Raw genomic sequence first — 26,465 nt, forward strand, 5'->3', positions numbered from 1 at the left:
CAAAATGGTAATTACTGAATAGTAAAAGAGTCACATAACAGCCAATCTAATTGTCAAATATTCTATCTGAAGGCAAACATTTTTTAAAATCAATGAATTCAGGTGAATACAATTTTCCAAATTCTGACTCATCAAATAAGAACTGAAGTTCTCAATAGTCGATGGTTAGAATGGTACATCAGAAACTGAGGGGACACTGAGGAGTTTACCGAATGGTATATCTTATCCTGAATTGCCATGGTTTAAAATTAGCAAGAATATGCTTGGTCTTTAATTTCTAAGAATTAAGGACAGCTGTGGTTGTTTACCCTAAGTTTAGGACAAAATTGAAGTGAATGAAAGCAAGATGTGGAGTAGAAATTTTAACACTTAAAAAGCTGATGACTCTACCCTGAACCAGAAGTACTTATCTTCTAAAAACAGATCTGGGAAGCTGGGTTAAGCCATTCTTTCTTTCTGAACTGCCCTCCGCACACATCTCCACCAATGACATGCAATATTTCTTTCAAAGCAAAGAGTCAAGCTGACCTAAATAGCAGGGATGTTTCCTTGACCAATCACAGCCCATTTGAACAATTCCTCAATAATATTCAAGGTTTCTTCTAGGTCTTTAATTATATCTTTTGATGGATATCTTAGGAAAGCAATTTTTAAAAATAAATTTATTTATTTATTTTTGGCTGTGTTGGGTTTTTGTTGCTGCATGCGGGATTTCTCTAGTTGCGGCAAGCAGGGGTTACGCTTCGTTGCGGTGCGTGGGCTTCTCACTGCGGTGGCTTCTCTTGCTGTGGAGCACGGGCTCTAGGGCATGTGGGCTTCAGTAGTTGTGGCTCTAGAGCACAGGCTCGGTAATTGTGGCACACGGGCTAGTTGCTCCGCAGAATGTGGGATCTTCCCAGACCAGGGCTCGAACCAGTGTCCCCTGCATTGCGGGGCGGATTCATAGCCACTGCTTCACCAGGGAAGTCCCCAGGAAAGCAATTTTAACAAGTGATAATTACAAAAAGCAAGGGATTTTATAAAGTATTTTGTGTTGCCTTGATGAAGGGTATGTGTAAAAATGATAAAAATTTTTTCTAATATAAAAATTTTTTATGTTAGAGAGGAAGGAAATAAGGAAGAAGAGTTGAAATCAGTTAATTTATTAATTCTGTAGATATCATTGAGTGCCTACTATTTTTGAAATTTTCTGCTAGGCTCTGGATATAAATAGTAGGCAAGATTTGTTCCATGTCTCCAAGAAGCTCATAGTATAGCAAAAATCTTACAATTAATAAATGTTTAATAGTGGACTGTACAGTGCTATAACCAACAGTTGTCTTTTTTTTTTAAAATTATACTTCCTTCAATGGCTGTATCAATTTACATTCCCACCAACAGTGTAGGAGTGTTCCCTTTTCTCCACACCCTCTCCAGCCTTTATTGTTTGTAGATTTTTTGATGATGGTCATTGTGACCGGTGTGAGGCAATACCTCATGGTAATTTTGATTTGCATTTTTCTAATAATTAGTGATGTTGAGCATCATTCCATGTGTTTGTTGGCCATCTGTATGTCTTCTTTGGAGAAATGTCTATTTAGGTGTTCTGCCCATTTTTTGATTGGGTTTTTTTTTTTTGATATTGAGCTGCATGAACTGTTTGTATGTTTTGCAGATTAATCCTTTGTCAGTTGCTTCCTTTGCAAATATTTTCATCATTCTGAGGGTTGTCTTTTCATCTTGTTTATGGTTTCCTTTGCTGTGCAAAAGCTTTTAAGTTTAAAAATGGAGGTTCCAGGGACTTCCCTGGTAGCACAGTAGATAAAACTCTGCACTCCCAATGCAGGGGGCCCGGGTTCGATCCCTGGTCAGGGAACTAGATCCCACATGCATGCTGCAACTGAGAGTTCACATGCCACAACTAAGGAGACTGCAAGCTGCAACTAAGGAGCCCGCCTGCCACAGCTAAGACCCAGTGCAACCAAATATATAAATAAATATATTTTTAAAAATGGAGGTTCCTTAAAAAACTGAAAATAGAATTACCCTATGACCCAGCAATCCCACTACTGAGCATATACCCAGAGAAAACCATAATTCAAAAAGACACATGCACCCGGTAAAGAAAGTGTGGTACATATATATAAGGGACTATTATTCAGCCTTAAAAAGGAATGAAATTGGGTCATTAGTAGAGACATGAATGGACCTAGAGAGTGTCATACAGAGTGAAGTAAGTCAGAAAGAGAAAAACAAATATCGTATATTAATGCATATATGTGGAATCTAGAAAAATGGTAAAGATGATCTTATTTGCAAAGCAGAAATAGAGACACAGATGTAGAGAACAAATGTATGGATACCAAGGGGGAAGGGGGGTGGTGGGAAGAATTGGGAGATTGGGATTGACATATATACACTATTGATACTATGTGTAAAATAGACAACTAATGAGAATATACTGTACAGCACAGGGAACTCTACTTAATGCACTGTGGTGACCTAAATAGGACAGAAATCCAAAAACGAGGGGATATATGTATATGTATAGCTGATTCATTTTGCTGTACAGTAGAAACTAGCACAACATTGTAAAGCAACTATACTCCAATAAAAATTAATGTAAAAAAATTATACCTCCCTCGCCATTTAATCACTAAGTGAGGAATTGAATAAGGGAAAAATGAAGGAGAACTGAGTTCCATCATACTGATCACTCTCAGATAAACCTTTTTTTTTTAATTCAACAGAAACTTGACTTGTCCTTGTAAAAATCAAATATTCAACAGGGATTTATAGTTGTGGTTTCTTAAGTCATCTGGCAGTTTACAATGACCCAAGATCTGATAAAAAACGTGAGTGGCTACCTGATAAATCCTCCACTGCCTGCTGTTTTTACGCAAAAGAGGATTTAATTAGAAAAAAATTCAAGTCGGAATTATAGGTATTAATTCTTGATCTACCACTTAACCATTTATACTACCAATGAAGCCAATTTAATAAAATAAAGAATACATATTCATGTGAAAGATACATACTGTATGTTATAAACTGTAGACAAAAATGTATCATAAAAATTGCTCCTAGGGCTTCCCTGGTGGCGCAGTGGTTGAGAGTCCGCCTGCCGATGCAGGGGACACGGGTTCTTGCCCCGGTCCGGGAAGATCCCACATGCCGTGGAGCGGCTGGGCCCGTGAGCCATGGCTGCTGAGCCTGTGTGTCCGGAGCCTGTGCTCCACAACGGGAGAGGCCACAACAGAGAGAGGCCTGCCTACCACAAAAAACAAACAAACAGAAAATTGTTCCTAACATATTTATGGAAAATACTTATCATATAAGTATGCATTATTAACAGTTAGAGTTTCATGTGAAGTCTTTAATTTGAGTTGAATATTGAAAATCATCCCAGTTAATTACTGTATGCCTCATAAGGAAAACTGCTTTTCTTTCTTTTTTTTTTTGGAACTACGAATATACATCTAGACTTCTATATATCAGTGATGTTCTTTAACCTTGGAATTGTTATAATGTTCTTTTAAAATCAGGGGAAAATCTAAAATAAGGTGAATTCCATGTGGCATGACTGTCCTAATTTTTACTATATTACCTTATTAAAAAATGTTTTAATAGTTTTTTACTCATTAGAATCATATCACTCTGGAGACTTCACTTTTTGAATAAATATTCTGCTAGATTTTAATTTTAATAGCTATATATTTATTTCTTTTTGCTAGTTTAATTTCTTTTAATATTTGTGTATTTTGTGACAATGATTTATTCTTTGCTTATGTTTTAAAAATTCTTCTGTTATTTCTTTAATTGGTTTAAAGATACTTCTCTTCATCTATCTAATGATTCTCAAAAGTTCCTTGGGGTAGTAACAGGGCTATTTGTGTGGCTATTGACTCTTTTCTATGGTAAATTTTGAACTTGGAGATAATCTTTAAAGATGATTTATCTGTAGGAATTCTATTCTGCCTGAATTGAACATGCATCCTTCTAGACAAGTTTTGAGTTTACTACTGCCAGGCAACCCAGGAGTATTATGTATTTGGGACCACTGTGCAACTTGTTACTTTGGGCATCCCTAGACCATATGAGTAGTATAAATTTAGACCACAACCTGTTAAAATACAGGTCTGTATTTGTAAATTCTCAGGAGAGAATTTTTTCCACCCAGAGTCCAAAACAAGAAAAGTTCAGATTCTTGGAATCTCACTGCTCTGATGGGTAATTAAATTAAAAAAAAATCCAACCTATGTATAGTTCTTTAAAGGTCTTGGCTTTATTCAGGGATTTCCTTTACAATTTTCACCTCATATGAATCTAGGAGGAGGTTTTGCAATGGAATCACAAACGCCTTGGTTTGAGGACCTGTCAATCCCTCCTCCTCCAACACGCTCACCAGGGCAGCCCCAGTGTCAATTCCTTCTTTTTACTTTATTATTATTATTTTTTGTCCTCTGAGGATTGCTTTCCTTTTCTTGCATTCTCAGTATTACATTTAAAGAGATGTTGTTATATTTTATCCTACAGTCTATGAGTTCTGTAACAGGATAGTTTTCAGATTATTTATTCTACCATGTCACCAGAAATGGAAGTCTCCTAGGTTTACATACTCAAAAGTTTCATTTGTGATATACAGTGAAAAAATACTCAATATCTATATTTTCCCTGTAGGAAATCTATATTTTCTTCAAAGAATACTGCCATGTTCCAAGACACTTGCAGATTTCGCTATGAATTTTGTTTGCTTTCCTTATATCTGGGCTTAACTTTTAAATACATTCTTCCTGTCTTCTTTCTTGTTTTCTAAGTTCACATAGCTATCATTTCAGAAGGAAAGGGTTCTTTTTGTAAAACTAGAAAAAAGCCACATCTAACTTGAAATCTATTTTATAGGAACATTTAAATTAATTCAGAATAAAAATAAGCTAAATGCTAAGTGAAATGCTAGTATGGAAAATTGTCTTTTTTAAATGTATCTTTTTTAAGAGCTTGAAATGTCTGGTGGAGAAGCATGATTCTTTCATGAAACAGTTTCATGAAGCACAGATGTTTTTCAGCCTCCCACAGGGATATATCCCACCACAGTGAGGACAGCAGATGCCTCTTCTCCCACTTTCGTATCTGGCTCTATTCCTCAGGAATCTATTTGTTTCAGTGATTAGCTTAAATAAGTTATTTCAGCACAGTGAACCTCAGCCTTTTCTTTTTCTTTTTTTTCTTTTTTTTTTTTTTTTTGCTGTACGCGGGCCTTTCACTGCCGTGGCCTCTCCCGTCGTGGAGCACAGGCTCCGGACGCGCAGGCTCAGCGGCCATGGCTCATGGGCCCAGCCGCTCTGCAGCATGTGGTATCTTCCCATACTGGGGCACGAGCCCGTGTTCCCTGCGTCGGCAGGTGGACTCTCAAACACTGTGCCCCCAGGGAAGCCCTCAGCCTTTTCTTGAAAGTAGATTTTATGAGATGAGGTAAGGAAGAAGTAGACCAGCTCATCTAAAAATGCTTGCAGCTCCAACTGCTAATTTTTTGGAGGTACGATTTTAAATTATGCTCACCGGAAAAGAAAACAAAAACAAAAACCTAAGGATTCAAATTCCTTTAGGAAAATAAAGTTAATATGGATTTAAATTTGTCAACTTTAAATTAAATTATGTATGAATCAACCATTTTATAACACATTCTCTATGTATGTCATTGATACTATGTCAACGTCAATAGGCAGGAACTGAATAATATGTGTATGTGTTAGTTTTTTATTGTTGCCATAACAAAGTATCACAAATTTAGTGGATTAAAACAATACAAATATATTACCTTACGTTTCTGAAGATTAGAAGCCCAACACAGATCTCAATGGGCTACAAGCCTGGCAATCAGGCTATGTTCCTTTCTGGAGTCTCTAGGAGATAATCTGTTTCCTTGCTTTTACTGGTTTTCGGAGGCCACTCACATTCCTTGACTCATGGCCCCTTCCTCTATCTTCAAAGCAGAAACTTTGCATCTGTCTCATTCTTTTTCTCCTGATATCTCCCTTTGACTGCATCCAGGAAAACCGAGAAAGGTTTTCATCTTTTAAGAACTCATGTGATTAGATTGGGCTCACTTTCATAATCCAGAATAATCTTCCCATCTCAAGGAATTTAATCACATCTGCAAAGTTCTTTTGCCATGTGAGGTAACATATTCCTAGGTTCTGTGATTGGGGCATGAACATCTTTGGGTGCCATCATTCTCTCTTACTACGGTGTATGTATTTAAAGCTTTGCTCTCAGCTATCTAAAAGTTTACCTAAGCAAATGAAATGGCAATGTAATCAATCCAGTTCAGTAATATCATCATGATACAAATTTAACTGAAATATATAGAGCCAGACTTAAAATGAAAATCATGTCAAATAAAAAGAATGAGTTGAATATTCAAGTATTTGTTGAGCACCTATAATGTGCCAAACATATTGGTTCTTAATCAAATAACATTAAATTGGGTTAGACATTATTAGACTTGGTGAGTGTCTAATGTTTACTGTACATCTAGGTTACAATGACTAAATCTAGTAATTATGTAAAAGTCTATATTTTAAAGCTTTTATTTATAAAACATATATTATAAATTTTCATACTATTCATTATAAATATTTTACAATATATGATGAAAAAGAAAAAAACTCTATTTGTAACTTCCTTTTTCTAAATATTAAGAATATTATAGTGAACACTGTTTTTATTTTAAGAGATAAAATACTGGGCTTCCCTGGTTGCACAGTGGTTAAGAATCTGCCTGCCAATCCAGGGAACACAGGTTCGAGCCCTGGTCCGGGAAGATCCTACATGCCACGGAGCAACTAAGCCCGTGTGCCACAACTACTGAGCCTGTGCTCTAGAGCACACGAGACACAACTACTGAGCCCACGTGCCACAACTACAGTTTACTTCTCTCTCTCTCATACAAATAACTATATCCTAATTATAGTAATCAATTTACATGCAGTAATCATTTTAGCTGTGATAATTATAATATATATCACCTGGATCTGTATTTGTTATAAAAGGAAGAATCAATAATTCTCAAGTAGACAAAAGTGTGAAGCTGATTATGTGTTCAAGTGATCAGAGATTAGGCAGCATTTGATTAAATGAACTGCTTGGAGATTTTGCAATTACATTTAATCTGCAATATAGAAGGTGCTTATAACAAATCTAAATTTAAACATCATATTCATTTTATCTTTGCAGCTCTGTTGTCATTTTCTGAGGGAATTCACCTGATATAGAGCCTTCATGTACCTCCTAATATCTCTATGTCAAATATTAGAGAATAAAAATGTGAAAGGTACTCATTTTAGTAAAATGGTCAGTATAACTTACTTTTTCACTAATTTCTTTTAAAAATTAAGCAATTTGCCATTGTCTTTTAAACCACTTTAATTTAGTGGATAAGTGCTGAAAACATAAAAGGATTTCATTAGGAAACAATTTGTCAGCATCTTGGGGTATAGAAACATTGATACGTTCTCTTTTGAAGCAGTAGAATGAAGCATTAAAATTCCACACAATTAAAAGAAGTAAATAATATTTTGAGCAGATTTTAATTTTAACTGTAACATATAGCAACATAGTCAAGAATGAGTAAGGGAGGAGGTAAACTTGATGGATTAATCAGATTCAACAGTAATAAACTATGGTTGCTTCTCAAAGCTTGGTTTTAATAGGATGATTAGAGCCCTTGACAGAGGAATACTGTTTCAGAGAGAGATAAATAGGACCTCTAGGTAGTTTGGGGCTCATTGAGACTTATTTTTAAAATTATAGTCACTTTCGGAATTTATCTTTACCGAGATCCTTAAATAGTATCTTTGGTGGGAAGAAAGTGTCTTTTATATTCACTTATGAGGTAAAATATACCAGAGAAAGGACATTATCTCATTTCACAATGCTATATTTCTTTTAGAACACAAACATATAACATAAAGGTTTGTGTGGATCTCTCAGGGGTCCTTTCCACAATCTCACATGCAAACACTTTCTATAGTTAGCCCCATAGGCAAAGAAAAGCACTGTCTTTTTAATGTTTCCAAAGTAATTTGTCCGTACCTTTTATTGTACTTATCATACTGTCCTGTAATTCATGTTTGTATTTTTATCTGTCTTAGTATATTTTGAACTCCTTGGGGGCAGTGATTATGACATTAACTCCTATAATCTCTGCCTGTCCATCAATAAATGCCTGTGAAATATATGAATAATAACAGCATTTCTCACATATTGCGCTTTGCCTGAGCCATACATAGCAGGCTCTCAATTAATATTTATTGAATAACTGAAGGTGTATTTGATCTTCAAAATGACTTGAAAGAGTAGTAAATATTCCTGAGTATAAGCAGTGTACTGTCCCTACAAATACCATGTGGAAATAAGGTCACTTAACTTTATATTTTCTATTGAGGCTCTCCCCCTGTCCCCACCTCAACTTGACCAGTAATACTCTGGTGCCTTATGAAGTACAAATGTGGATCTGTTTGAATTCCAAATCTGAGAAGTGATATTTGATCAGTCCACTATGGCCACTGCTGCTGGCTGCTGTCTAATGCAGTTGCACACTCATCCTACATGGTCTGGAAGAGGACACAGACCAGTGCTAAGATTGTGTAGTGTAGGTCCAGATTTCAACACAAGCTCTTAGTGTTCTTCCAAAAATAAGCATACTACTTAGTGCTAATGAGCTCAGCTTTCCAAGCCTATATATTCTTGGGCTTCCAAGGAATCACTTATTGATTCAAATATATATCCTTTTGCCAGGGGACCAGCTGGTTCAAGAAACTCTCAATCAAGTTTAGTTTTTGCATCTATTACCTCATGGACCCAGATTTATTATCACCTTCACTATCCAGAAATCTACTACTAACAGTTAGCTTTTCAAAACACAGAGGACCTGATTAGACCTTTTTCATTAGACAATGATGTTTCTCACACATCCTTCAGAGGGAAGCTGCCTTCCGTGATTCTAGGAGGCCCCAAGAAAGTCCATCCTTTTTGATTCCAATGTTGCTTACACTTCTCAAATAAAAAAAGCTACTGTCATTGATTTCCCAATATTTCTTGTTAAAGAAAAAGAAAAGGAAACAATGCAGACTGTAAATTAATCCCAGGTGGGAGCGAGTGGCGTGACTCCTAACTATAGTCATGAAAAAAATGGTTGAGTATCTAATCCATTTGTGAAATTATGATTTCATAATGCACATTAGTATATACAAGGTTCTAAGAAGTCCTGAAGAAAATAGATTTAAATGTTTTACTCAGCTTCTTGAACCCATAAAATTATTTCTTGCTAAATTTGGAAATTTTTACATTATTATTTCTCCAAATATCTTTTCAGGCCTGCCCTCTTCTCTCCATGAAGAACTCTGATGATATCAACGTTAGATATTTTATTATAATCATACAAGCCTCTGAGGCTCTGTTCATTTTTTTTTCAGTTATTTTCTCTTTGTTGTTCAAATTGGGTAATTTTGATTTATCTGTTACCAAGTTCTCTGACTCTTTCCTCTCTCCCCTATGTTCTGGTGTTGAACCTATCCGTTGAGGGTTTTTTTCTGGTTATTTTTTCAGTTCCAGAGTTTCTGTTGGCTCTTTTTTATATCCTCTTTTTTTTGGCTCTTTTTTATATTCTCTTTTTTTTTTTCAGAGACTTTCTATTTTTTCAGTGTTCTAAGTGTGTTTGTTATTTCTTGTTGAAGGATTTTCATGATGGTTGCTTGGAAATTCTTTTCAGGTAATTCTAACAGCTCTGTCATTCTGATGTTGGTGTCTGTTGATTGTCTTTTCTCATTCAGGTGGAGATTTTTCTGCTCCTTGGTATGACGAATGATTTTCAGTTGAAATCTGGACACTTTTCACATTATGTTATGACACTCTGGATTTTATTTACAATTTCTGTTTTAGCAAGCCTCATCTGACACCACTCGAGTGGGGAATGGAACACTGCCTTATTACTGCCAGGTGGTGTGAAAGTCCCAGTTTCCCACTCAGCCTCCACTGACACCCTGTGGGTGCAGGGGTTTATTACTGGGTGGGGTTAGGAGTCCCTTTTCTCCACTAGGCCTCTGCTGATACCACCCTAGTTGAGAGAGGCAGAGTTGCCTTACTACTACTCGATAAGTGGCCTTCACTAACACTGAGGGAGGCTGTCTTCCTTAGGGTTGTGCAGTGCTGAGAGACCTGACTTTTCACTATGTCTTCTCTGACACCATCTACCCCAGTGGGGAGGGAGAGGGGCATCTTGTTACTGCCTGGTGTGGAGGGAATAAGTCTAGGTTTCCCACTCTGCCTCTGCTGACACCTGAGCAGTGGCGTGGAAGGGGTGATTCCTTGTTACTTCTAGGATGAGGTGGTAGTTCTGGCCTCTCCACTAATCTTCCACTGAGAGGGGTAGGAGTGACTCATTACTGCCCCCACACCATCTTCTCTGAAATCACTGTGGGAGGATAAAGAAGAAGGCGGAGGGGGATAGTGGCAGGGAAAGCAGTTAAAGCACCTGACAAAGGTGGAAAACCAGGGCCTCCACTAGGCTAGTGTATGTAGGGATGGAGCCACATTTTTTTCTGTGGTGTACGGCTGAGTCAAAATGTTGCTGCCTAACAGTTTCTTTGTTGCTAGGCTGTCCCTTTCCAGGACCTTCGGTTACTGAGAGCAGGCATTTGATGGGAATTTTTTGGTCTGTGTCTGTTGGTGTTTCCAGGTTACTGACTTCTCAAGTATACAGTCTGGATACATGAGGCAAAATGAAGACCCAGGGCCTCACAACCATGTCTTTCTTTAGGCTCTGAGGTCACTGATCTGCCCTCTCTCCAACTTTCGGACATTCCTTATGTTTGTTTGATATATGATGTTCAGTGCTTTGAGCTGTAGTTAGCAAAAAGAACAGGGAAAAGAACATCTACTTTATCTTTTGATTGTATCTTCTTTGCGATATAAGAAATGTTCAGTTCCAAAATCCATTAATACACTGTGGTTGCAACATGATGATATTATAATTATATTATTGCCTTTAATTCATTTCCTACAACACTTTTATAAAAGAAATGCTACCCCTTATCTATTATTTGGTTGCCTAGTGGTACAATTCATATAAGAAGAGCAAGATAGAGGCATGATTCTTTAGCTCTACTTACCAGTTTCTAAGATAGTGAGTTGATTCTGTCATCCTCAAAGAGAGACCAAGTAGATTATCTTCATATCATTATGAATTTATAGATTTAAATATATTTGATGTGTTTCATTTCATTATAATTCTTATCCTTATTGAAGCTCACATTATCCAATTTTGAGCCCCTCTTCAAGTTGGCTCCTGAGTTCTTTTGGCAAGATCTTAATAATCTTGACAGCTATTTGCTATTTGGTAAGATAAAATGTTCCAGGGTCACCTTGTATATTTCCTGTTTTAGATCTTGAAACTGCCAGTATTCCAAGAGAGCCTCTTTTCTTTTAGTGGGTAATATTTTGAAACCATAATCTAGGTGCTAGGGATCTTCATTGCTACTGGTTGGGTCATTCTTATAGGTTTTTTCAGTGGACAGAGATACGAAACATGTGTGTATGTGTATACACTGACACATATATATTTAAAGATAAAACACTTCATAGATTTACACTGATACTTCAAATTCAGGACTATGAGTTTTTTTATATAATGTCTTCTGTATTTTATCTGTACCTTCTTTCTTTCAGATCTATTATCCTGGTTCTAAAGGACATAAGGTATGAAAAAAGTCAGAATAGTCTCTGATTATCATTTGCTTCTTCCCATATTACACCTTCAATCATTTCAGAATAATAATACATATACTACCATGACAAATATAATCATTGAAAAGAGTTAAAACTAGTTTTGGCTATGCTCCCTCGTTGTGCACTCTTTCAAAAATAGTTGTATTATATCTACATTGATATAGTACATAAATATACTTGCTACAGTCTCTTTGTTTTAGTCCTAATTTAGTCTTCATTCTATAATAATTATATGTTTAATGCTTTGTACTAGTGTCTATTTTTTGTCTCTCCAGTCATTTTGGTTGTCTGAAGCTTATTTGCCAATGGAATCTTGGATCACTCATGGAAACAATATTCCTAAGTTCTTTCATATTGATAACTACAGTTTATGTTTTTTATAGTTGTAAGTCAGTTTTACTGGATATAAAGTCACCATATACTCCATTTCCTTATGGCATAATTACTACTGAAAAGTCTTACGATAATACGTTACATTCCCTAATAATTCACTCTCTTAGATGTTTTAAGATTTTTTTCTCTTTTTTGGTTAATTCTAGTGCTGTTTAAAGAAAATATAATGGTGTTGGTCATTCAGGGTTGACAATTTTCAGGCATGTGGTGTTGTGGTGTGTTCTTTCAATATGTAGTTTCAATATTTTTGTTCAGTTTGTATTTGTTCTGTTCTTCCGTTTGATTTTCTTCCTCAGTGAGTCCTATTATTTGTGTACTGGATCTTCTTTACTTGTTTTCAATAATTGACACTTTCTATTAAATCATTATCATCTCTTTTTTAAATTTCTTTTTTGTTTCTAAAGTTTTTCCTCCATTTGACCTTTATCGTTTTTCTTAAAATTTTTATTGGAGTATAGTTGATTTACAATGTTGTGTTACTTTCAGGTGTACAGCAAAGTTAATCAGTTATGCATATACATATATCCACTCTTTTTTAGAGTATTTTCCCATATAGGCCATTACAGAGTATTGAGTAGAGTTTCCCTGTGCTATACAGTAGGTCCTTATTAGTTACCTATTTTATAGAGAGTAGAGTGTATATGTCAATCCCAGTCTCCCGATTTATCCCTCCCCCCTCCCCCTTGCCCCCTGGTAACCATAAGTTTGTTTTCTACATCTGTAACTATTTCTGTTTTGTAGATAAGTTCATGTGTACCTCTTTTTTTTTTTAGATTCCATGTATAAGCAATATCATATTGTCTTTCTCTGACTTACTTCTATATTTTTCTGTTCTTTAAATTTAGAAGGAATGTTTTTTAAATGAATTCTTTTATTTCTATTTTCTCCTGAATTCTGTCACCTTATCTTTTTTTACAGTTTATAAGTCTGCTTTAAATTGCTCTTTCATGTTTTGTACAATTTTCTTAATGTCTTTTAGTTCATTTTAAAATAGTAAGTTATATAGTGTTAGTCCATTTTTATGAACTGTAGGAATGCTATTCTGCTCCTTATTTTCTTTTGTCTTATAATAACTTTCTTTTTTTTTTTTTTTCTTGCGGTACGCGGGCTTCTCACTGTTGTGGCCTCTCCCGTTGCGGAGCAAGGCTCCGGACGCGCAGGCTCAGCCGCCATGGCTCACGGGCCCAGCCACTCTGCGGCATGTGGGATCTTCCCGGACTGGGGCACGAACCCGTGTCCCCCGCATCGGCAGGCGGACTCTCAACCACTGCGCCACCAGGGAAGCCCTATAATAACTTTCTATGAGGTTTACCTCAATAATATTTGATTGTTCATTCTTATGTAGAATTATTAGACTTCTTGAACTTTTAGATGGGGGCAGTATACAGGGTAGCTCATGGGATCTACCTTCACAAGTAGCTCTAACTTCACAAAGCTCCCTTTTCTGTTGTTGCGTTCAAAAAATGATGGCTTCCTTTCTGAGATATCATGGTGTTCTTTCTATTCCCCACTTTATCTGGACCTTCTTTTGCCTTCGTCACTATTGTCCCTATCCCACTCAATTTTGATTCCACTCCCAGAAGTTTTGTCTCAGTTTAGAGCCTTGTCTTGGAAGGGACCCCTGATTGGTCATTTTCAAAAGTTTGTCAGGCTACATTGCTGCAGTCCCTTCAATCACAAATGCTGGCCTCTCACACTCACTTGTAGAGTGGACTAAACCCTTATCAACTTCAGCTGCTCTCTCAACTTTTTGTTTACTGTGCTTTCCAGTGAATACTACTTGGCTATTTTGGGGTTCCCCTGTTCTCAGATCCATCAACCACCCTATTGCTTCTTCTGCTTCTTCCTACACAGACCTTGATAACATGATGGTCTTATAATTGTTGGTGATTTTTCCTGAACCACTTTTATTCTGAGAATCATGGGAATACCTTGTCACCTGATTCAGTTGTAAATGTTGTCCCTGTTTTTTTGGTTTTGCAATCTAGGTGCTCTGTCTGTTTTTCTATGGGGATTCTGGAAAATCAAATTCAAAAACTGCTACCACCACCATCTTTCCAGCATCGACCTCTGTTATACTTACTCTGGGCTCACAGGTGGAGAAATATTATCTTGTTTTGGCTTCACAATAACCTTATGGGGCAAGTATTATTGTTATCTCTATATTTTAGATGAAGTAACTGAGGTTGAGTGATTTAAACAACACAGCAAATAAATGGTGGAGCAAGGACTCATCTTAGGTCTGGTCAACATGAAATCCCATGCTTTTGATTTTAAAGAGACAGCTTCTCTACTACTGTAAATAGAGATCTAGTTTGGGGTAGAACTTGGGAGAAATAACTTATGTTTCTCATTAATTAATTTACGCATACATCAAACATGTAATGAACACATCATATGCTAGATATTAGGCCTGGCCCTGGAAATGTAAAAGTGAGAAATAGTGGTGGAGCCCCTGTTAACAAGAAGCAATAGAAATCATTAAATCAGAGATGACATTGGCCACATAAAAGTTGTACCAATGTTCATTTGCAGGAATAACTAAATATTTTGCACACCAGCTTAGATCTGTTTGCAAAGATGAACATACTGCGTATGCCAAGGTGAAATTTGTTGAAGTTTAGAGTCTTTTCAGATTATCAAGTTTGCCAAGACTGTGTTCTTGTTAATTAGTTTCACAATGTGATATGTTAACAGAATGGTTTGTATTTTATGAAAAGTAATTTTGAACAAATATTACCTAGTGCTTTTAGCAGCCAAACAGTAATTGGAACAGTGTATCTTCTGTTAACTTTCTCCTTACCTATATGGATTGTGATTTATTTCAAAGATTAAAGAAAAATTGCTATGACTACCACTGTTTTGAATTATCCTTTTACAAATGGAAAGCTGCAGGTTAAATCAATAATATACATATTTTTTAAAAAAACTTTATGCTATAAATTCTGCTAAAATTCAGATTATAATCTTGGCTTTTCTCACCCCTTCTTTGAGAAAAAGAGGTGGGGGTGGGGAATGCCAGTGCATTAAAGTTGTGTTCCTGTGAAGTGATAACTGTAAAGCTGATGGAATTAGAAAAACCTCATTCTCCTCAGGACCTGAAAATCTGCAGGAAGGCTGACAAAACTGCTTTAACAAGACTGCTTTCAGGGAAATATAAAGAAATAAGCCTGTTAGGGTCATCTTCCCTTCTCCTTGGCTGTAAGTGTAATGTTCCTTTCTGGTGATTAGTCTGACTTCATTTATACTCATATTTATTATTAATGTCAAGAATAAAATTTTCTGTTACTGTTCTTATTCAGTGTATACTGATCCTCTGCAACATTTGGCCAATTATTGTACTGTGCTTTTTACTTTAGTTTTTATTACTGAAGCTAGCAGTAGTTTTCTATGTCTATAACTACCTCCTCTTTATTTAAGGATTTTTGATTTAGGATATAAGTTTAAATTTAACTATTCTTTAACTACTGGAGACTCACCTCAAAGATATTAACCCTTATTAAACAGAGAAAAAATATGAACTAAAGCTGTTGAAAGTCCCAGAGTATATTGTAAGTTTATATGAGGTAAAGTAAAATTACAAACAGATGAGCTTTTGAAATGCTGTAATTTTAACAAATGTCCACGAGGGGAAAAATGTAGGAGAAAAAGCTTTTGTATAATGGACTATGAGATCTATATTTATACCATAGGTATATTTTGATGTAGTAGATGGTATCTTGTCTAACTTTAATGCTTATATTGTGAGCAAAAACACTGCATTAATATGCCTTCAGACTGTCCATTTAAACCCAGGTCTTACTGTTCCCAGAACATTCCATATGAAACAGCTAGCTTTCTTCATTACCTTTTTATCAGGGTCACCTAAACAAAAGACTAACAATCTATATAAGCAGAAAAAATAGAATGCTAGTGTGTACATATATGTGTATGTTTGTGTGTATGATTATTGTGTTTATAATATACATCCAATACATTGATTAATATATCATATATGCTATTAACAATAGCCCAAAGTTGGAAACAACCCAAAGGTCCATCAGCTGATGAATGGATAAGCAAAATGTGGTTTATCCATACAATGGAATTTTATTCGGTCAAGAAAGAAATGAAGTACTTTTGCATGCTACAATATGGATGAACCTTCAAAATATTATACCAAGTGAAAGAAACCAGTGACAAGAGTCTATATACCATTTAGATGAAGCATCCAGTATAGTCAAATCCATAGCGAAGAAAAGCAGATTAGTGGCTGCCAGTGGCTTGGGAGATGAAAGAATGTGGAGTGACTGCTTAATAGATATGGAGTTTCCATTTGGGGTAAGGAAAAAGTTCTGGAATTAGGTAGTGGTAATGGCTGCACAACATTGCAAATGTATTGAATGTCACTGAATTGTGCACTTTATAATGGTAATTTTATGTCATCTGTATTTCCAGAAAATAAAAATATATAATATGCATATTGTAGACTTACTGTGTATACTGTCCTGCTTTAGAATGGAAGCTCATCAAAAGCACAGGCCATTGACCTACTGCATTCCAATCTTTCTTCAATTAAAGAATAATGTACGATTTAAATGATTTTGTAATTACTTTGCTTTATCATCTCTATTATTGTTTCTGTATTGCTATCATGGTATTTGTTTACATTAAAAAGTCTCACACAATTCTACTATATCTTAGCTCTGTAGTTTTAGTCCATTCAGACTAATCATTTCTTTAAGTTACCTATCATAACATTTTGAGTGTGTGTGTGTGAGTGCGTGTGCATATTTGTGTATTTATATTTGTGTATCCTTTGACATAGTTATTTTCTCTCCAACCAAATTATAAGCTTCTTGAAGGTTAGGATTCATAGGTTTGTTTTTTCTGTTTTTTCTCCGTGCCTAATACAGTACTGAGCATTTACTAGGTATCAGTAAATCTGTTGCCTGATTGATAGCACATTACTGTAAAAGAATCATATAATAACACTTCACTTAACTGGCATGTTGGTGGCTATTGTATTTTGATAAATTAATTTTTCATTTAATGGTTTTCATCATTTTATGCAATAGAATTTTTTAAGATGGGATATACCCCAAATAGAATACTGGGCTCAACCACCAAAGCACTCAGATCTGTGTATTGTTATTTGCTTGCACTATTAATTATCTTTTTAATTTTTTTGGAAGACAACTATGTTTCTCATGAAACTTCAATCAGACCAATATGCTTAGAAATTGACCATGTAAAAATACTCAACTTTATACTATATATAGCAGTGCTGTATTCACTTCAAAATGTAGAATGGATTTCCCAGTCTACTTATATCAGTTCATATACTTGGACTTCTTTTAACTTAAAACCTGTAGGAAAGCAATTGAAATCATTTTTTTGTAAATAGAAAAAACCCTCAACTTTGTTATTAATAACGTTACATGAAAAAGCATAAAATTAGAAGAAAAATTAAAATATTTCCTCCAAAATTCACATGGTTTAGAAGAGCAGAGAGAATGGAGCTTCATAAAAAATAACAGCTTCAAACTTTTTACTTGAAGAATATAAAGTTAGCACTAGTTTTGCTTGAAGGTGGAGAGATTAGGAGGTATTCATGGAATCAGGTGGGTAGACTATACCAAGATATTAGTATATTTAAAATATTGAAATACGTAGGAATTTCTTGTAATTACATCATAATTTCATTTTATTTCATAAAAGATCAATGGGAAGAGTTTCTGATAATCTTGTGTAACATAATTCCATCACAAAATACAGTAACTTCCATTTTAAATATATATTGAAAAAATTAGTCTGAATACTATTAAATATTATTAAATATTTTAATAATATTTACGATAATTGTGATTTCATTGCTGGTGTTGATTCAAATAATCTAGCAGGGCATGTCTTTCTCTCTTATTATTTCTTTCTTTTTTTTTTAATCCCTACCAAAGCTGCATGTCCTTGGATTAAGGTTATAGGAGTAGCAGGTTTGCTCCCACTAGTTCAGAGTAAGCAGGTTGAAAGTGACAACATTGAAATAGAAATCTAAAATTTTTTTAAAAGTCTAGTATTGGCTCTAGTTCTCTTTGCTAGAGAACAAATCTTAGACTTATGACTGAAAAACATGAAACAATTGACAGGCAAACACGTTCTACCCTTCCCAGGTAAGAAAGTAATGATTATGTATGACAAGGGCTAGATCATACATAGGCTACTCTGAAGTTATACTCCTTAATTAAGTTATACTCCTCAGTTAACTAGAACCCAGTCCACTGGCATCTTAGCAAATCTGTACGTGAAAAATGGGTTCTAGGTAACTGATGTATTACTGCATACAATGAAGTAAAATGGTATTTTATATGTTCAGTTTCTATGATATTTAAAGTTATATTTAATTAGCATCTTTTTTCCTAATTAATATTGATTTTCCTTTTTGTACATTTCTCAGTAGACTAAGTATACATTGTAACATGAATGACACAGACTGTTGTACTAATCAAAAGTAAAGTATATTTTCAAATCAATCAACACCAATTTGTCCTCTTTAGATAACAGGTGAACGTGAGCAAAACTCTGACTAGTCAATGTTATGGGTATACCTCTGATGCTCAGGCACTGATAAAGAAAACAGAACAAGCAAACCCAAAACAAAACAAGCAGGCTAATTCCACCAATAATTAATTTTACACAAATAATAATTTTAGCCAAATGTGAATACAGTAAATATAACTGTGTTTATGGATAAGGAGTAAACTATCTCCTTTTTACTAACTATATTAAAAATTCTAAGTTTATTCCCATTATTAAGATTGGACATGGTTATGACTGGATTTACCTTCAAAAGAATTATTCTAGAGCTCTTCTCCTAGCTTCCAGGTAAGAATAATGGAAATATTAAAATACAGTTGTTATTTGGAAAAATTTTGCAGGATGTTTTGTGGTCCAGTTCTAAAAGTATTAAGAGCATAATTTTATGTCTTTGAACTTTAATTTTTTAACAAGGTATTCTATCCTAAAGCTTAAATATACTAATAAGCAACAAAATAGCATAGAATAAAACCACTGTTAAGGAAGTTTTGAAATAATGAAAATTATGTGGCTTCTTACATATAATGTACTGAGGCAATGCCATCATCATGCTAAGAATAAAATGGAAGATTTTTTATTATTGATTTATTTTTGCCTCAGTATGTTCTATTTAGTTTGCTTCTGCCTTCATACAAATAGTTCTTATGTAGTTAACTTTAATCATTTACTGCAAACCTAAAGTTTACCACAAAAGCTAGATTATATTCTGCATATAATGAATTATATATTTTAGATTTAGAAATTCCTTATTGAAAAAAATTATTTTCTCTTACAAGTAATATTATGGAACATTCTTATAGAAAAATAATTTTTGAAAGCTATAACTTTACCCAAAAATTTATAAATATTTAATAGTATTCAGACTACTTTTCTTCAGCATATATTTAAAATGGAACTTACTGTATTTTGTGATGGAATTATGTTACCCAAAATTATCAGAAATTTTTCCCATTGATCTTTTATGAAATAAAATGAAATTATGATGTAATTACATGAAATTCCTACATATTTCAATATTTTAAATATACTAATATCTTGGAATTTCTCACAAAAATATTATGATAGGAATGTGTGTTTTTAAAGTGATGAAAAATAATGTTTTCTTTCATCAAAATAAAGTTTATAAGGAACTGTGCAGAACAAAATTACTTTTGCAAATTATCAACTTTCACTTAAAATAGAAAATATATAAGTTGCATTATTCACCAAATGTGAATTGGCCTTCAGAATTGCGCACTGAAACCAAGTTACAGAGATTTGTCAAAAAATATGCCCTCTTTGGTGATCATTAAATTATCCTAAGTGATTATATCTCCTATTTCTCTTTTTACTTATTCTGTGCCTACAGACATATCCAATAACATGACATTTCCCCCCCACCCCCCAGATATGTTATAAATTCATTACAATGATTAGTATATAAGTACCGTCTTACTATACCAAAGAGTTCTTTCATTACCTCATGACTTCATGATCCACACATTTTTCCATGTGTACTGAATGGTTTGGTTTTATGTGTTCAAATATTTGATAAAATAATCCTACAAGATTGATATGTACAGGTCTTATCTCTTTTCTAGATGAGTACTGAGGAAGTCACAAGTTAGTGAAAAAGCAGCAGTTACTATTTTTATCCAGGGCCCTGGTTTCACAGTATATCACTTAGTATAAAGTGGCTTCAGTCTGGAGAAGGCAAATTTTTCTAAGAACAAATGGGTTTTAACTTAACTTGCTTGACCAACCTCCTTATTTCATAGAGGTGAATCTAATACATGAAGTGTACAATAGTATATAGAAAAGAAAGTTTATGGCTTTGAAGAATTTTACGATCTCAAGAAAGTGTAAACTCTACACACCAAAAAAAATTTTCTGAGAAAAGATTTAGATGGTAGCATTTCCTATTTTCATACCCCCTAGGGTAACTGTTTAATGTATAAGGTAAATTAGAAAGATAGATGATAGATAGGTATCAATAGATAGAGAAAAATTTGATAGATAGATGATAGATAGACAGAGAAAAAGTTATCAATAGAAACAGGAAAAACAATGGTAGCTTTTAGAATCAGCACTAGAAGGGACTGTGAAGATTATTTAGTGAAAACCATAGTCTTACAGATGAAGCCACTAAAACCCAGAGAAGAGTGACTTGCTGAAAGTCCAAATCTTGTTAGCGGTAGAGCCAACCTTAGAATCTAGGCCTTCCAACTCTTGGTCAAATATTTTCCCTATACAGTAGTTCTGATGCATTTTAAAGTCACCCTAGTGAATCATCTAAAATCTAAAAGGTAATTATTTTTTTACTAGTGTTAGCTTAAAAAAAGGTAACCTTGACATATGTGGCCATTTCAACCTAATAGGTACATCTAGCACAGATCCTTTTTACTCTAAAAACTTCAAACACAACTTGATTCTTTGCTTTATATGAAAATAATGAATTGGTGGTGAATGCATCAAACAGCTGTGTGTTCATAAAGACCATGTTTTATTTTTGTTTAACGTTGTAATGTTTTGATGTGCTGCTGAGTGGTTTGTCTTTGGGAGACAGTAAAATGGCAGATGGTTTTACCCTAAAAGACTTCTTACTAAAGAAATTCCAGCTGTGAATATATGATACTTCCTTAAATGGTCAAAGAGAATTTATCCCATATGTAAAATTGTTCTGCACATCTGTACTGCTTTAGGAATAATATTCTCTTGGCTTCTATAAGAAGTTGTTTTTCTCTTGAAAATAAAATGTAGAAAACTGAATTCATACAAAATGTTTTAAAATAATTTGAATGAAGGTTTTAATAACAACTTTGGCAAATGTGATCTTCTTGAAAGTATAAATGTATACCAGTATTTGAGCTATGTATAATCAGTATTATGACGAGTAGTTAAATTAACGTATGCTTTACTTTGTAAAATCTCTGCTTAAAATCAGTTGTGGGCTTAAAAAGCTAAGCCCGGTACCAGTCCATAGTCCCATCGGGAAAAATCCTCTAGATTTAAAGGAAATGTTACATTGAATACCTTTAATAGTAAATAGATATTTATATTTTATACAAAATAGTAGATATTTACACTTTACCAGGTTATGAAATGTATAGATACCAACAACCATAAAAAGAAGCTAAATGGTTAGGCTGACACAACTGCATAGATGCTTTAGTAACTATTTGGCATCTGTTTGTCTCATTCTTACTATTTGCTGCCAGAGCTCATGGGGAGTGTTAAAGGGGCTTACCACAGAAATGACTGGAGAAAGATTATCTGCAACCATTATGCATTAGTTTAGTCTCAACCTCAAATTATATTTAAGTTTGTTTTCCAAGTATTTATTAAATTAATGTGTCAATAAAATTGTGTAGATCTATTTTGGTTTTAAAAATATTAGTAACAATTTCAGAAGTTAGTTAAAAGAATGAACAAATCAATGTTCATACTTTGATGGAATTATAAATGGAATTATAATTAATGTTGTGCATCACCAAGTAAGACATTATTATAAAGGTAATGTTAACAGTGTTAAAACAAATATATCAGAGATACAGAGTCCAAAATGCCATTGCCTTCATAGCAGTTACCTTGAAATACAATTTCAAATTAAACATTACAAAAAAGGTGTGAGCAATAGAAGGCTCCTTGTGAGTAATGAATACAGCCTCTCAAGATAACTACTTGGAAATGGCTTTTATTCAACTATGTACATTCTGGTAAGTTTGTTAACAACCAGTTGTGTTAACATATAGCCATACCTCGTTTAGTATCTAAGTGTGCTGTGTGTGCAGAAGCATGCACACACACACACATGCACACTCACACACACAGGAAATAGTATTTGCCATCCTGTTGGAAATACCTCATTGCTTGTCTTCCAGTTCCACTCTGCTTTTCGTCAGAATCTTATATGTGCTAGAGAGGACCTCAGACTGTAAATCTGGGGTCGGCAAACTATGACTCCTGAGCTACACCCAGTCTGCCTGTGAGCTAAGAATTGTTTCTTCGTTTTAAGAAAGTTGAAAAAATCAAAAGAAAAATAATGTTTCGTGATGGAATTCAAATTTCAGTGTCCATAAGTAAAGTTTTATTGGAACACAGCCATATTCGTTTATATGTCATCTATGGCTGCTTTCACAATACAATGGCAGAGCTGAGTAGTTGCAACAGAAATCATGGTCCACAAAGCCTAAATTATTTATTATCTATCCTTTTACAGAAAAAATTTGCTGACTACTTAGCAAATTTTTAAATCATCCACTTAGGTAAAAAAACGTGAGTGTAACAAGGGATACATTTCCCCCCAGACTTAAGGAACACTTATTATCCAATCTTTAGATAAAATTGTATGGACTTAACGAGTGATATGAATGAAGCAAAATAGTATCTTCATGGGTTTCCCTTGGGAATTAGGGGAAGAATACTTTTCCAATTTTAAACCACAACCAGCGTGTTTCTGATTACCGCGGTTCTTATGTCAAATAGGGTAGGGCGTGGATAGAAAGAAGAAAAGACAGCTTGTGATTTTATCCTATTGCCTGATTTCTTCTTCATCCTTCATGAGAGAGTAGAAGCTGTATCTGCTTCAAGATGAGTGTGGTTATTACCTGGTGCTCCTGTTGCTTGACTAGAATGCAGGTGCTGGGAGGCAAATGGCTAGTCTGAACCCACAAAGGAACACTCCTAGGCTCAAAGGGGAGCATTGTGTCCACTTGGAATTTAGCGTGTTTGATCAACCTCTGCCCTTTATTTCATGGAAATGTGATTGTAATGAGTATTTATTTCTCACAATCATCAGGGTTATTTACTGCCATTTTTGTGACTATGTCTACTCTTTTGTTGAGGAATATGCTTTTAATTTCTTTCTTGTGCTAAAATCAGTGTGTTTAAGTATAGCCACATTATAAACACATATATACACATGTATATCTACACACACCCCTAGTACACACACGTGTGTGCATATATATAATGTGGATTATTTGCATATTGCTTTTATGCGTGTATGTGTCCCAGTGATAGTGTCATTGCCATAGCAACATGGTGATTATTGGTGATTATCTAAGAAAATTTAGTTTTCTTATTTCACTGGAATACAATAGCCAAGGGGCTTGTTGATCTGTATAAGAAAACTCCTAATTGGTATCTAAATGCCCTCACAGTAGCTAAATTTCCATCTACTAGCTGTACAGAAGCCAAATAATATAGAGCATAGGGGACCAAAGCAATTTTCACTGATTGCTTCTTAGTTGAAGGATAGGAAATATGCAGAACAAGTTAAATAGCCCTAGGGACTGTGTGCATTATCACCAAGAAAGACAGAAATGTGAGTTGTAAATAGGTTTATTAGATCTTGTGTATGGTATAGCAAGAGAAGCATGAAAGTGATACCATATCACTCCTCTTTTCATTCATCCATGAATATTAGATTTATCAATTATGCTTAGTGGTTAGTCCATGCATGAAAGAGGCATTATAAAATCCATATAATCCTATAATATAGCTGCAAAAATATAGTTAGGTATCTGACACTCACTTATATAAACCAAACTATAATATTCCAGAGGGAATGGACTTAACATTCAATGTTTCCTCCAGGATATGGGATCTAAGTTATTGTTATAAATGTGTATGTGACCATTTCAATGACATCGAATTGCAAGAAAATCTACTATATAATTGTCTTACCATCCGACTTATGCATTTTTAATATTTAATGCTTTTGCTAAAAATTATAGGCCTTTACCGTTTAATTTCATTTTCTCTTTTACAGTTTGTCGTAGATGAGTCCTGACTGTGCTCTTTCTCATTAAATTCCTTAATAGTTTTTCTACCAGCTTTTCTATCATCTAGCCTTCCCCCTCCAGTCTAAATACAGTTTTCTAAATATTATTATTTAATTATCTCTCCATGTCTAGTGTAAAGCTCCCTGCACAGTCAGTGCCATCAAAAAAGCTTATTAACTAATTAAGAGAAACAAAAGTAAATGTTAAAATTTATTTAAAGATCACAGTGAGGGAAGTCTCTGAAAATTGACTGTAACTTCTCCAAAGCCTCTCTGTGGGTTCCATTACATATCTCATATTCTGTAAGATAGTGACAACAAGGATTAGGGCCAACTTGAAAATCTGATCTTTATTTTTAAGCTTCCTACTTGTGACTTTGTCAGACCTAGAATTTATTAAACAACCAATTTCTCACCACCTTCACTATTAGTGCCCTGGTCTGAGACACTATTATCTCATCTGAATTATTTCAATAGTTTCTGTAATCGTTTCCTTATTTCCCATTTGCTTTCCCACACTCTGTTCTCCAAAGAGCCTCCAGAAGGAGACTCTTAAAAAGAAAGTCAGCTAATTCTTCTGTTCAGATCTCCAATACCTCTCCTTCTCATTTAGAGTAAAACCTAAGATCCTTACAATAGTCTAGAATAGCCCTACAAAGTCTTCCTTTAGGTTACCAATATGAGTCATTTCTATTTAACTTCACCTCCTTCTACTTTTTCCCTCATTTAAACAAGGCTCTATGCTCTTCTCTATGAATTATCATGTATGAGTTCTTTTTCACATTTCCTTTTTTTTGAATCCCATGAAGCTGAAACACTCACAAATTACTTTCTACTTTGTGGCCCTTTGAAGAGTTTCCCTAGGACTCAACAGGTGTAAACGTTGGTACAAAGGCGGCCCCAAACACGGCCAGAGCAACAACACGTTGCCTGTTCTCTCCTTTTGAGATTTTTTGCTTAAACTACAAATTATGCCAGGATGGAATGGAGACTCAATGAGCCATTTTGAGCAACCTACACACACTGTTGGTTTTGACATTTTCTTGTCTTTTTGGTGGGCCAGAGGGTACCATTGAAAATTACTGCTTCAGTGCCTGAAAGAGTTAATGTATCTTCCAGAAATGATTAGTACACCCCCCAGGAGTAGCTTATACATTAGGAGAATCTGGCTTAGTTTGTTGGTAAAATGCACATCTGCTACAAGACAACTACTGATTAAAGGGGACTTCAGTGACTCTGCTCTTTAAGAGAACACTATCAGAGCAAGTTTACTGATTACAAAGTGCTTAAAGATTATATTCAAAGTCCAATATGACTTTTATCACCCCCTCCCACAGGTAATTAAATGAACATAATCAGCAATACTTTATATGTTCAAATCCTCCCTCCCATTCCTTTTAGCTGCCTTTCCATCTCAGTTCACTGTATTACTACTTATCTCCACCTCATTTTGGGCAGTCAAGTGAGGCTGAAATTTCTCCCTCTATGTAGTTAAAATCTAAAATATGAGATATCATCAGAAATTGGAGGAGATCAGCATTTATAATGGACATGAAATTGTGGGGCTGCCAATATCATTCAGATCTTTTTGTCATAATTTTCCCAGACCCACCATTTTTGAGGGATTACCATATCTATTTCCTTTATGTTACCAATTCAGTCTGACATTAGGTAAGTTATCCTTTGGACTTATTGTAGCATATGCTATTTCAGGAATCTTCTTTGCAAAGAAATCGGGAAGAAGGAGTACATTTCGAAACTGTTATTGCCTTTAGGTAGCATTAAGTGTTTCTGAAAATCAAGAGAAAACTTTTGATTTTCAAAAATTTCCTTAACAAATATTATAATTTTTCATGGTAAAGCCTTATTTTATCACCTATTACATAAAGAGAAATCTTACCTGATTTGTTATTCATTTCACACTGGGGTCCTGATTAATATTGAAAAATCATGCCAAAAAAACATAAAA

The 26,465-nt window shown here is 34.6% G+C and overlaps 1 protein-coding gene across 8 annotated transcripts in view; it reads left to right on the forward strand.

Annotated features, from left to right (window-relative positions):
* PCDH11X (protocadherin 11 X-linked) overlaps positions 1 to 26,465 on the forward strand; it is a gene marked incomplete at both ends in the record, with an annotated part of 710,965 nt that overhangs the window by 135,289 nt on the left and 549,211 nt on the right. The window lies entirely within an intron of this gene.

The sequence above is a fragment of the Leucopleurus acutus genome, assembly GCF_964270905.1.
Source record: "Leucopleurus acutus genome assembly, chromosome: X".
NCBI lineage: Eukaryota > Metazoa > Chordata > Mammalia > Artiodactyla > Delphinidae > Leucopleurus > Leucopleurus acutus.